Source organism: Orcinus orca, chromosome X (assembly GCF_937001465.1).
Source record: "Orcinus orca chromosome X, mOrcOrc1.1, whole genome shotgun sequence".
Lineage (NCBI taxonomy): Eukaryota > Metazoa > Chordata > Mammalia > Artiodactyla > Delphinidae > Orcinus > Orcinus orca.
In genome coordinates this window covers 37,553,110-37,565,830 of record NC_064580.1, presented here as the reverse complement: position 1 = coordinate 37,565,830, position 12,721 = coordinate 37,553,110, and positions in this window count along the sequence as shown.

The following is a 12,721-nucleotide window of genomic DNA, read 5'->3' as shown; positions in this document are numbered from 1 at the left end:
CCCTGGGACAATCACTGGAAGCCCTAGCTCCTCACCAGGTACAAGGAGTCCTAGAAGCAAAGGGACACCAATGTCTGATGGGTGGATGATGACTTAAATACCAAGCCCTCCTACTTGACACACCAGATGTAACTCTTAAGGTTTGCCAAGTCCTGAACCCAGCTACTCTGATGCTGGACTGCCACCTCAGGGGTCCCTCGTTCACTCCTGTGTGCAGGCTATTGAACAACTTTACTCCAGTAGACCTGACCTCAGGGATGAGCCCCTGACCAATCCTGCTGTGGAATGGCTTACTGAGGAAAGCAGTTTCACACATGAAGGGGTAAGAAATGCCAGCTATGCCATAGTCAGCCTGCAGATAACTGCTGAGTCTAGAACTCGACGCTCTCACACTTCTGCCCAAAAGGCCGAGTCGACTGTCTTAATCAGAGCACTCCAGCTAGGAAAGAGATTAAGAGTCAATACATATACTTCTTCCAAGTATGGATTCCTAGTGCTACATGCCCATGCCACCTTGTAGAAAGAAAGGGGACTACTAACAGCCAAAGGGTCCCCTATGAAACACCAGGCAGAAATTCTAGAACTCCTAGAAGCAGTTCAGCTTCCAAAGGAGATTACTGTCATTGCAGGGGTCACCAAAGGGGCAACACCTCCCTTACAAGGGGAAAGGCCCTGACCGACAAGGTCACTAAGACTGCAGCCAAAGAACAGCCGGTCCTACAAGCTGCAGTTCTCATACCTAAAACTCCACCCTTCCCAATGGTGCCGTCTTATACACCTGAAGAAACAGAGTGGGCTAAATATAGGGGACTGGAAAGAGACCTCTCGGGGTGGCTGACCGAAGATAACAAGCTTCTCATTCCTGGGGCCAAGCAATGGAAAAGAATAAAGCAATTCCACGAATTCTCCCACTTGGTGCGGGACTCTCTATTCAGACTGGTTACTCAGGTGTTCCTGGGTAAAGCAAGGTGTAAAGGTGTTCCTGTCCAAAACTGTTAAAAAATGTCACCAAGGCTTGCGAGCTTTGTGGCTGCAATGACCCAGGAAGATACCCCATACCTCCACCCTTAACTCAGCCCATGCAAAACCAGGGAACATATCCAGGGGAAGACTGGCAAATGGACTTCACCCATATGACCCCATATAACGGATGGAAATACCTATTGATATTCATAGACAGCATTACAGGGTGGATAAGAGCTTTCCCTACTAGGACTGAAAAGGCAATAGAAGTATCCACATTTCTGCTTTTTTTTTGAAGTATATTCTTTTTTTTCTTTTCTTTTTTTTTAAATTGAAGTATAGTTGATTTACAATATGATAGTTTTCAGGTGTACAGCAAAGTGATTCAGTTATACATACATATGTATCTATTTTTTTCAGGTTCTTTTCCCTTAGAGATTATTACAAAATATTGAGTATAGTTCCTTATGCTATACAGCAGGTCCTATTTTACATACAGTAGTGTGTATATGTTAATCCCAAACTCCTAATTAATCCCTCCCCCCCTTTCCCCTTTGGTAACCATAAGTTTCTTTTCTATGACTGTGGGTCTATTTCTGTTTTGTATATAAGTTCATTTGTATCATTTTCTTTTAGATTCTACTTATAAGAAACAGCATATGATATTTGTCTTTCTCTGTCTGGCTTACTTAGTATGATAATCTCTAGGTCCATCCATTTTGCTGCAAATGGCATTAGTTTATTTTTTATGGCTGAGTAATACTCCACTGTATAAACATACCACACCTTCTTTATCCATTCATCTGTTGATGACTACTTAGGTTGCTTCCATGCCTTGGCTATTGTAAATAATGCTGCAATGACCACTTGGGTGTATGTATCTTTTCGAATTATGGTTTTCTCCAGATTTGTGCCCAGGAGTGTGATTGCAGGATCATATGATAGCTCTATTTTTAGTTTAAGGAAGCTCAATACTGTTCTCCATAGTGGTTGTACCAATTTACATTACCACCAGAAGTGTAGAAGGCTTCCCTTTTCTCCACACCCTCTCCAGTATTTATTATTTGTAGACTTTTTGATGATAGCCATTCTGACCAGTGTGAGGTGATACCTCATTTTAACACCACACTTACATCAATGGACAGATCATCCAGACAGAAAATCAATAAGGAAACACAGGCCTTAAATGACACATTAGACCAGATCGACTTAATTGATATTTATAGAGCATTCCATCCAAAAGCAGCAGAATACACATTCTTTTCAAGTGCACATGGAACATTCTCCAGGACAGATAATATGCTGGGCCATCAAGCAAGCCTCAGTAAATTTAAGAAAACTGAAATCATATAAAGCATCTTTTCTAACCACAATGCTATGAGATTAGAAATCAACTACAAGGAAAAAACTGCAAAAAAACACAAACACATGGAGGCTAAACAATATGCTACTAAACAACCAATGGATCACTGAAGAAATCAAAAAATACCTAGAGACAAATGAAAACACAATGATCCAAAATCTATGGGACACAGCAAAAGCAGTTCTAAGAGGGAAGTTTGGGACTTCCCTGATGATCCAGTGGTTAAGACTCCATGCTCCCAATGCAGGGGGCCCGGGTTTGATCCCTGGTCAGGGAACTAGATCCCACGTGCCACAACTAAGAGTCCGCATGCCACAACTAAAAGATCCTGCAACTAAAAGATCCCGCATACTGCAACTAAGACCCTGGTGCAGCCAAATAAATAATTTTTTAAAAAAGAAGGAAGTTTAGAGTGATACAAGCTAACCTCAGGAAACAAGAAAAATCTCAAACAAACAACCTAACCTTACAACTAAAGCAACTGGAGAAAAAACAAACAAAACCCAAAGTTAGTAGAAGGAAAGAAATCATAAAGATCAGAGCAGAAGTAAATGAAATAGAGACTAATAAAACAATAGAAAAGATCAATGAAACTAAAAGCTGGTTCTTCTAAAAGATAAACAAAACTGATAAACCTTTAGCCAGACTCATCACATAAAAAAGGGAGAGGGGGCACTGCCCTGGTGGCACAGTGGTTAATCTGCCTGCCAATGCAGGGGACATGGGTTCAAGCCCTGGTCTGGGAAGATCCCATGTGCCATAGAGCAACTAAGCCTGTGCTCCACAACTACTGAGCCTGCGCTCTAGAGCCTGTGAGCCACAACTACTGAGTCCACGCACCACAACTACTGAAGCCCAGGTGCCTAGAGCTCGTGCTCTGCAACAAGAGAAGCCACCACAATGAGAAGCCTGTGCATCACAGCAAAGAGTAGCCCCTACTCACCACAACTAGAGAAAGCCCATGTGCAGCAGTGAAGACCCAATGCAGCCAAAAATAAATAAATAAAATAAATAAATTTATTTTAAAAAAGGGGGAGAAGGCCCAAATCAATAAAATTAGATATGAAAAATTTACAACCAACACCACAGAAATACAAAGGATCATGAGAGATTACTACAAGCAACTACATGCCAATAAAATGGACAACCTAGAAGAAATGGGCAAATTCTTAGAAAGGTACAATCTCCCAAGACTGAACCAGGAAGAAATAGAAAATGTGAACAGACCAATTACAAGTACTGAAATTTGAATCTGTGATTTAAAAACTCCCAACAAACAAAAGTCCAGGACCAGATGGCTTCACAGGTGAATTCTATCAAACATTTAGAGAAGAGTTAATACCTATTCCATAAAATTGCAGAGGAAGGAACACTTCCAAACTCATTCTACAAGGCCACCATCACCCTGATACCAAAACCAGACAAAGATACCACAACAAAATTACAGGCCAATATCACTGATGAACATAGATGAAGAAATCCTCAACAAAGTACTAGCAAACTGAATCCAACAACACATTAAAAGGATCATACACCATGATCAAGTGGGATTTATCCCAGGGATGCAAGGATTTTTCAGTATCTGCAACTCAATCAGTGTGATACACCACATTAACAAATTGAAGAATAAAAACCGTATGATCATCTCAATAGATGCAGAAAAAGTTTTTGATAAAATTCAACATCCACTTATGATAAAAAAGAAAACTCCAGAAAATGGGCATAGAGGGAACATACCTCAACATAATAAAAGCCATTATGACAAACACACAGCTAACATCATACTCAATGGTGAAAAGCTGAAAGCGTTTCCTCTAAGATCAGGAACAAGACAAAGATGTCTACTCTCGCCACTTTTATTCAACATAGTTTTGGAAGTCCTAGCCGTGGCAATCAAAGAAGAAAAAGAAATAAAATAAAAGGAATCCAAATTGGAAAAGAAGAAGTTAAACTGTCATTGTTGGCAGATGACATACTATACATAGAAAATCCTAAAGACACTACCAGAAAACTACTAGAGCTCATCAATGAATTCAGTAAAGTCACAGGATACAAAATTAATACACAGAAATCTGTTGCATTTCTATACACTAACAACAAAAGATCGGAAAGAGAAATTCAAGAAACAATCCCATTTACCATCTCATAAAAAGCATAAAATACCCAGGAAAAAAACCTACCTAAGGAGAGAAAAACCTGTACTTTAAAAACTATAAGACACTGATGAAAGAAATCAAAGATGACACAAACAGATGGAAAGATACACTGTGTTCTTGGATTGGAAGAATCAATATTGTCAAAATGACTATACTACCCAAGGTAATCTACAGATTCAATGCAATCCCTATCAAATTACCAATGGCATTTTTCACAGAACTAGAACAAAAAATTTTTAGATTTGTATGGAAACACAAAAGACCTCAAATAGCCAAAGCAATCCTGAGAAAGAAAAACAGAGCTGGAGGAATCAGGCTCCTGGTCTTCAGACTATACTACAAAGCCACAGTAATCAAGAGAGTATGGTACTGGCACAAAAACAGACATACAGATCAATGGAATAGGATAGAAAGCCCCAAAATAAATCCAAGCACCTATGGTCAATTAATCTATGATAAAAGAGACAAGAATATACAATGGAGAAATGACAGTCTCTTCAATAAGTGGTGCTGGGAAAACTAGACAATGTAAAAGCTACATGTAAAAAAATGAAATTAGAACATTCTCTAACACCACACACAAAAATAAACTAAAAATGGGTTAAAGACCTAAATGTAAGACAAGATACTATAAAACTCCTAGAGGAAAACATAGGAAAAACACTCTTTGACATAAACCACAGCAATATCTTTTTTGACCCACATCCTAGAGTAATGAAAATAAAAACAAAAATAAACAAATGGGACCTAATTAAACTTAAAAGCTTTTTCACAGCAAAGGAAACCGTAAACAAAACAAAGAGGCAACCTACAGATGGGAGAAAATATTTGCAAACAATGCAACCAATAAGGGATTAATCTCCAAAATATGCAAACAGCTCATACAGCTCAAAATGAAAAAAACAAACAACCCAATCCAAAAATGGGCAGAAGATCTAAATGGACATTTCTCCAAAGAAGACATACAGATGGCCGACAGACACATGAAAAGATGCTCAACATTGCTAGTTATTAGAGAAATGCAAATCAAAACTACAATAAGGTGTCACCAAATTTCTGCTTAAAGAGATAATTCCGAGATTTGGGTTGCCAAAAGGCCTACAGAGTGATGATGGACCTTCCTTCACCACCAAGGTGACCCAGCAGGCTTCCCCAGCTCTGGGTATTATCACTCTTCCTGGAGGCCCCAATCCTCAGGCAAGGTAGAAAAAGCAAATCATGTCCTAAAAAGAACGCTTGCTAAGCTGTGCCAAGAGACTTCAGAAACCCGGGTTTCCCTCCTGACGGTAGCCCTTCTATAGACCAGGATGATCCTAAAGGGAATTTTAAAACTTAGCCCATTTGAAATGATCTATGGGAGGCCCTTTTTGACTTCAGATATCTTATCAATGAGGGAACCCACAAATTGGTTTCCCCAATTGATAGCTTGAGCCAAATTCAAAGGACCCTCCAAGAATACGGAAACAAAGTGATGCTCATCCCCACAAAAGAAAAGGTGGCGGTCTAGTCAAGTCAGGGCACTTTGTCCTACTAAAAACTTGAAGGAAGAGTCCCCTGAGGACCAGCTACAACCAAAATGGAAGGGACCATATCAAGTGTTATTAAGTACCCCAACTGCTGTCAAGCTACTAGTTGGGTACATCTGCCTAGAATAAGTCCCAACCGGAACCAGAGGGGACCTAGTCCTGAGAGCCAGTGGAAGAGCTCAGATACCTGTTCAAGAGAACAGATCAGTGGCTTCACGTTTCTGTGGTGGGTTGGCCTAGTAATCCTTGTGTTTCTATCACGCTCTTATTCTGCCGCTTTTCAGAACCCCCTCCCCCTGGTAAACATCTTCTTTAGCCCTGCTGGGTCTCAGATAAAAATATAGTAATATGATGTCAAAAGCTATGATACTCCTAGTAGGACTTCTGACGATGGTCACAGCTCAGGGGGAATGGGAAAATAATGCTTTAGTGAACATCTAAAATAGTCGCCCGACATATACCCTGAGAAAACCATAATTCAAAAAGAGTCATGTACCAAAATGTTCATTGCAGCTCTATTTACAATAGCCCGGAGATGGAAACAACCTGAGTGCCCATCGTCGGATGAATGGATAAAGAAGATGTGGCACATATATACAATGGAATATTACTCAGCCATAAAAAGAAACGAAACTGGGCTATTTGTAATGAGGTGGATAGACCTAGAGTCTGTCATACAGAGTGAAGTAAGTCAGAAAGAAAAAGACAAATACCGTATGCTAACACATATATATGGAATTTAAGAAGAAAAAAAATGTCATGAAGAACCTAGGGGTAAGACAGGAATAAAGACACAGACCTACTGGAGAACGGACTTGAGGATATGGGGAGGGGGAAGGGTGAGCTGTGACAGGGAGAGAGAAAGTCATGGACATATACACACTAACAAACGTAGTAAGGTAGTTAGCTAGTGGGAAGCAGCCGCATAGCACAGGGAGTGATATCAGCTGGGTGGTTTGTGACCGCCTGGAGGGGTGGGATAGGGAGGGTGGGAGGGAGGGAGACGCAAGAGGGAAGAGAAATGGGAACATATGTATATGTATAACTGATTCACTTTGTTATAAAGCAGAAACGAACACACCATTGTAAAGCAATTATACCCCAATAAAGATGTAAAAAAAACAAAAAATAGTCGCCCGAGGAGAAAAACTAGTTAAATGTTGGGTCTGCCATAAATACCCTGGCTTACAACAATCGTTACAGGTACAAATAGGTACATACAACAAGAGTATTGTCAATTTAAACACATGGAAACCCACCGCCCACCCCAAGATATGAGTGTAATGGACAATACCCGCTTCAGGCTCGATACTTTGCCTCAATTTAACTCTTTTTTAAAAGGTGACATCACTTTTCCGTTAATCATGGCTAGTTTTGTTATCCAGAAAACCAGTCATGCTTCTGATGCCACTACACCTCTAATGGTTCTCTTGGCTATGGTGAGCCTCTTTGGAAAACTCCCTGGCCACCGGATGGTAATATCACCACAGTGTTTTGGAACCCGAACCCAAACGGCATTCCCACGAACGCCTCCACTCTGTGTGCTTATAATGAAGCCCACGTGCCTACAGGATAGGGATGGAATGGACTAAAAATTGTTGGGCTCTGTGGAAGCAGTGGGTAAAACCCTCTTACTTCACCATCTCATCTAAGCCGAGGGCATGGAATACTCCCAGACTTAACTATTTTGAATATACTAACGGGCCCGTGTCCCCGCATTGTGTCCATAACTTGCCCCTTCCATGGAGCCGGATAGCTGCTTCCTTGTTAAATTCTTCTGTTCCCAGATCTCTTATTGCACCTTCAGAATATGTCTGGATATGTAGCACTCCCCATAATGAGGGCCCAAAGACAAGTGCACCCCAGGGAAAATTTGGCCCCTATGTAAATGCTTATCCTTATGTTGATAAAGTGTGGCACAAGGGAGGCTGTACATTAGGACCCTGGGTCCCATTCACAGTAACAATACATAATAACACTCAAAACCATCCCAGGAGGGCCATTAGATTAATATCGGCAGGAATAGGACTGGCAGGGGGATTGGCGGCTCCATGGGGAGGCTTTGCCTACCATGAGATAACCCTAGAAAATCTAACCAACAGTTTAGAGAGCCTAGCCCTGACCACTGGAAATGTCCTGAATAGAATTTCAACTTCTTTAGACTCACTGGCCAATGTGGTTACGGGCAATCGATAGGCCTTGGATTACCTGCTGCCCGAGCAGGGTGGTGTTTGTGCAGTCATAAACAAAACCTGCAGTACCTATGTCAACAGTTCTGGCCAGATCAAGATGGACATCAAAAGATTTATGGGGCTTCCCTGGTGGCGCAGTGGTTGGGAGTTCACCTGCCAGTGCAGGGGGCGCGGGTTCGTGCCGCGGAGCGGCTGGGCCGGTGGGCCGTGGCCGCTGGGCCTGCGCGTCCGGAGCCTGCGCGTCCGGAGCCTGTGCTCGGCAGCGGGAGAGGCCGCAACAGTGGGAGGCCCACATACCGCAAAAAAAATAAAATAAAATAAAACCCTGATTCATATCATATTATGGGTAATACTAGACCAATAACATACATACTTAAAATATTGAGATGCATTTGTTATAATTGATCCCTTAAAAAAAAAAGATTTATGAACTAGCATCATGGTTACACCCTACAACCAGAGGTCAGACCCTAATACCATCTGGTCCTCCATTAAGAGCACCCTCCCTAGCCTTACTCGGTTCCTGCCCCTCCTGGGCCCAGTCATGGCCATACTTCTCCTCCTCTTTGGACCCTGCCTCTTTAACCACTTGGTAGAGTTCGTGTTTTCCAGGTTACAACAGTTCCACATCAAAATGATGGCTATGCGAGGATTCCTGCCCATACTGCCTTCCGACTTAAAACAAGCTGTCCTGCCCCTGAGATCCCTAGACCAGGCATCCAGAGATTTCTACTCCCTGACAGGCAGGGTTGATGCCCCTACCCAGCCCTGAAGCAGCTCCAGAAGAAGGACCATCACCCTTCTGCTTCCCATAAAACTATGGGAGTAAAATCTGAGGAGGAATGAGATAGGAGGGAAACGGACAAGACACAACCACTAGATAAATGAAGGAGCGCAGCTGTTGGGATTCGATAACGACCAGCGAGAACCAGCTGAAACCAAGGAGACTTTGAGAAGAGTCCGGTGATTGACCTTTTAGCTCATTATGCCTTCATTGTAATACTCAAAATCACTCCCCCTTACACCATAACAGTTCCAAGACAACGGTGAAAGACCAAAAAGTGGGCAGTGGCCCAATTCCTGCGAAGTCCCCACTCTTCCCTGAAACAGCAAGAATATTCCTCCTGCTCGTTAGCATACGAAATTATTCAGCCCATAAAAACCAACGACCCCATACCCCAGGGCCGCTCTCACTTTCTGAGGCGGTCTGCATTCTGCCTATGAAGTGTGTATCCCTCTAAATAAACTCACATTTTCTTTTCTTTGGCTTGCTCTTGAATTCTTTCCTGCGCGGAGCGAAGCACCCTCACTTGGGGGGTCCCAGGACGCGACATTTCCTCTCAGGCAACAGTTTAACGGATGGGGAAATCTTACAGGTCTGAAGCAAGGACCTGGAGCAACCTCCCACCAGCAGAACATGGCGGCAGTCTTCAATCCGGGGGCGGGGGGAGGTTGCTAGTTATATAGGGGGAATTGATGTCAGGTGGGCTCATCGGTTACCACGGAAACCAGCAGCGGGGCACGCCCCTCACCACCCCTCTGATAAGCTATCCTGGTGGAGATGTTCTGATCTAAAGGCTAGAACAAACAAACCACTAGCTGGAGCCTGGGGCCAATATGTAGGAAGGTCAGTCATGTGAGTAGGTGTAGGTGAAGGAAGCACTGGTTGGGCTAGGGATATACAGAGAGCAAGAGAACAGCCATCCTGGGTGGCCTGATCGTACAATAGTTTACAAAGTTGGGAAGTCGGGTGAGTTCTCTCAGGGGTGGGGATGGGGGGAGGGGGCTCTGACTTTTAGTCCAGATGTGACCCTGGAGAAGTTTGGATGTGAAAGTACCCTTGTGGATATTTTGGTTGCCTTGGTCAAAAGTCTGTTGACATCCTTCCCACAGGTGACTGGGGAAAGTTACATAACAGGCCTCTAGTTTCCTAGGGTGCCAACCAAGTTGTGGCAATCTCCCTTTTTATATAATTTCCCTTTTTCTGTAGTAATAGAACCCTCATTGTTTAGCTGGGTACATAACCAAGTGGGAGAAAAATGACATTTCCCAGCCTCCTTCCCAGCATTTTGGCTTGGTCATGGGACTAAGGTTTGGCCAATGGGATGGGAGCAGAGGGGTTTGTGCAACCGCCAGAGAACATTCTTCATAGAAGATGTGTTTTCCCTCACCCTCTTCCTCCCTCCCTGCTTCTGGCTAGAATGTGGATTTGCTGGCATGATACTGTGATTTATAATAACGTACTTGGTCTTCGTCTTGTTTCTAGCATGGAGCTCCTACAGCCTTGGGATTTCCTAAGTGATAAAAGCCATGAAAGTGACTTTTGTCACTCTTTTTTTTTTTACATCTTTATTGGAGTATAATTGCTTTACAATGGTGTGTTCGTTTCTGCTTTATAACAAAGTGAATCAGTAATACATATACATATGTTCCCATATCTCTTCTCTCTTGCGTCTCCCTCCCTCCCACCCTCCCTATCCCACCCCTCTAGGTGGTCACAAAGCACTGAGCTGATCTCCCTGTGCCATGCGGCTGCTTCCCACTAGCTATCTACTTTACGTTTGGTAGTGTATATATGTCCATGCCACTCTCTCACTTTGTCACTGCTTACCCTTCCCCCGCCCCATATCCTCAAGTCCATTCTCTAGTAGGTCTGTGTCGTTATTCCCGTCTTACTCCTAGGTTCTTCATGTCATTATTTTTTCCTTAGATTCCATATATATGTGTTAGCATACGGTATTTGTCTTTCTCTTTCTGACCTACTTCACTCTGTATGACAGACTCTAGGTCCATCCACCTCAATACAAATAACTCAATTTCGTTTCTTTTTATAGCTGAGTAATATTCCACTGTATATATGTACCATACCTTCTTTTTTTTTTAAACATCTAAACAAGCTAATCTCCCTGTGCTATGCGGCTGCTTCCCACTAGCTATCTATTTTACGTTTGGTAGTGTATATATGTCCATGCTACTCTCTCACTTTGTCACAGCTTACCCTTCCCCCTCCGTGTGTCCTGAAGTCCATTCTCTAGTAGGTCTGTGTCTTTATTCCCGTCTTGCCCCTAGGTTCTTCATGACCATTTTTTCTTTTTAGATTCCATATATATGTGTTAGCATACGGTATTTGTTTTTCTCTTTCTGACTTACTTCACTTTGTATGACAGACTCTAGGTCCATCTACCTCACTACAAATAACTCAATTTCGTTTCTTTTTATGGCTGAGTAATATTCCATTGTATATATGTGCCACATCTTCTTTATCCATTCTTTTTTTTTTTACATCTTTATTGGAGTATAATTGCTTTACAATGGTGTGTTCATTTCTGCTTTATAACAAAGTGAATCAGTTATACATATACATATGTTCCCATATCTCTTCCCTCTTGCATCTCCCTCCCTCCCACCCTCCCTATCCCACCCCTCTAGGTGGTCACAACACACTGAGCTGATCTCCCTGTGCCATGTGGCTGCTTCCCACTAGCTATCTATTTTACGTTTGGTAATGTATATATGTCCATGCCACTCTCTCACTTTGTCACAGCTTACCATTCCCCCTCCCCATATACTCAAGTCCATTCTGTAGTAGGTCTGTGTCTTTATTCCTGTCTCACCCCTAGGTTCTTCATGACCATTTTTTTTCTTAGATTCCATATATATGTGTGAGCATACGGTATTTGTTTTTCTCTTTCTGACCTCACTCTGTATGACAGACTCTAGGTCCATCCACCTCACTACAAATAACTCAATTTCATTTCTTTTTATGGCTGAGTAATATTCCATTGTATAAATGTGCCACATCTTCTTTATCCATTCATCCAATGATGGACACTTAGGTTGTTTCCATCTCATGGCTATTGTAAATAGAGCTGCAATGAACATTTTGGTACATGATTCTTTTTGAATTATGGTTTTCTCAGGGTATATGCCCAGTAGTGGGATTGCTGGGTCATATGGTAGTTCTATTTGTAGCTTTTTAAGGAACCTCCATACTGTTCTCCATAGTGGCTGTACCAATTCACATTCCCACCAGCAGTGCAAGAGGGTTCCCTTTTCTCCACACCCTCCCCAGTGTTTATTGTTTCTAGATTTTTTGATGATGGCCATTCTGACTGGTGTGAGATGATATCTCATTGTACTTTTGATGTGCATTTCTCTGATGATTAATGATGTTGAGCATTCTTTCATGTGTTTGTTGGCAATCTGTGTATCTTCTTTGGAGAAATGTCTATTTAGGTCTTCTGCCCATTTTTGGATTGGGTTGTTTGTTTTTTTGTTATTGAGCTGCATGAGCTGCCTGTAGATTTTGGAGATTAATCCTTTGTCAGTTGCTTCATTTGCAAATATTTTCTCCCATTCTGAGGGTTGTCTTTTGGTCTTGTTTATGGTTTCCTTTGCTGTGCAAAAGCTTTGAAGTTTCATTAGGTCCCATTTGTTTATTTTTGTTTTTATTTCCATTTCTCTAGGAAGTGGGTCAAAAAGGATCTTGCTCTGATTTATGTCATACAGTGTTCTGCCTAT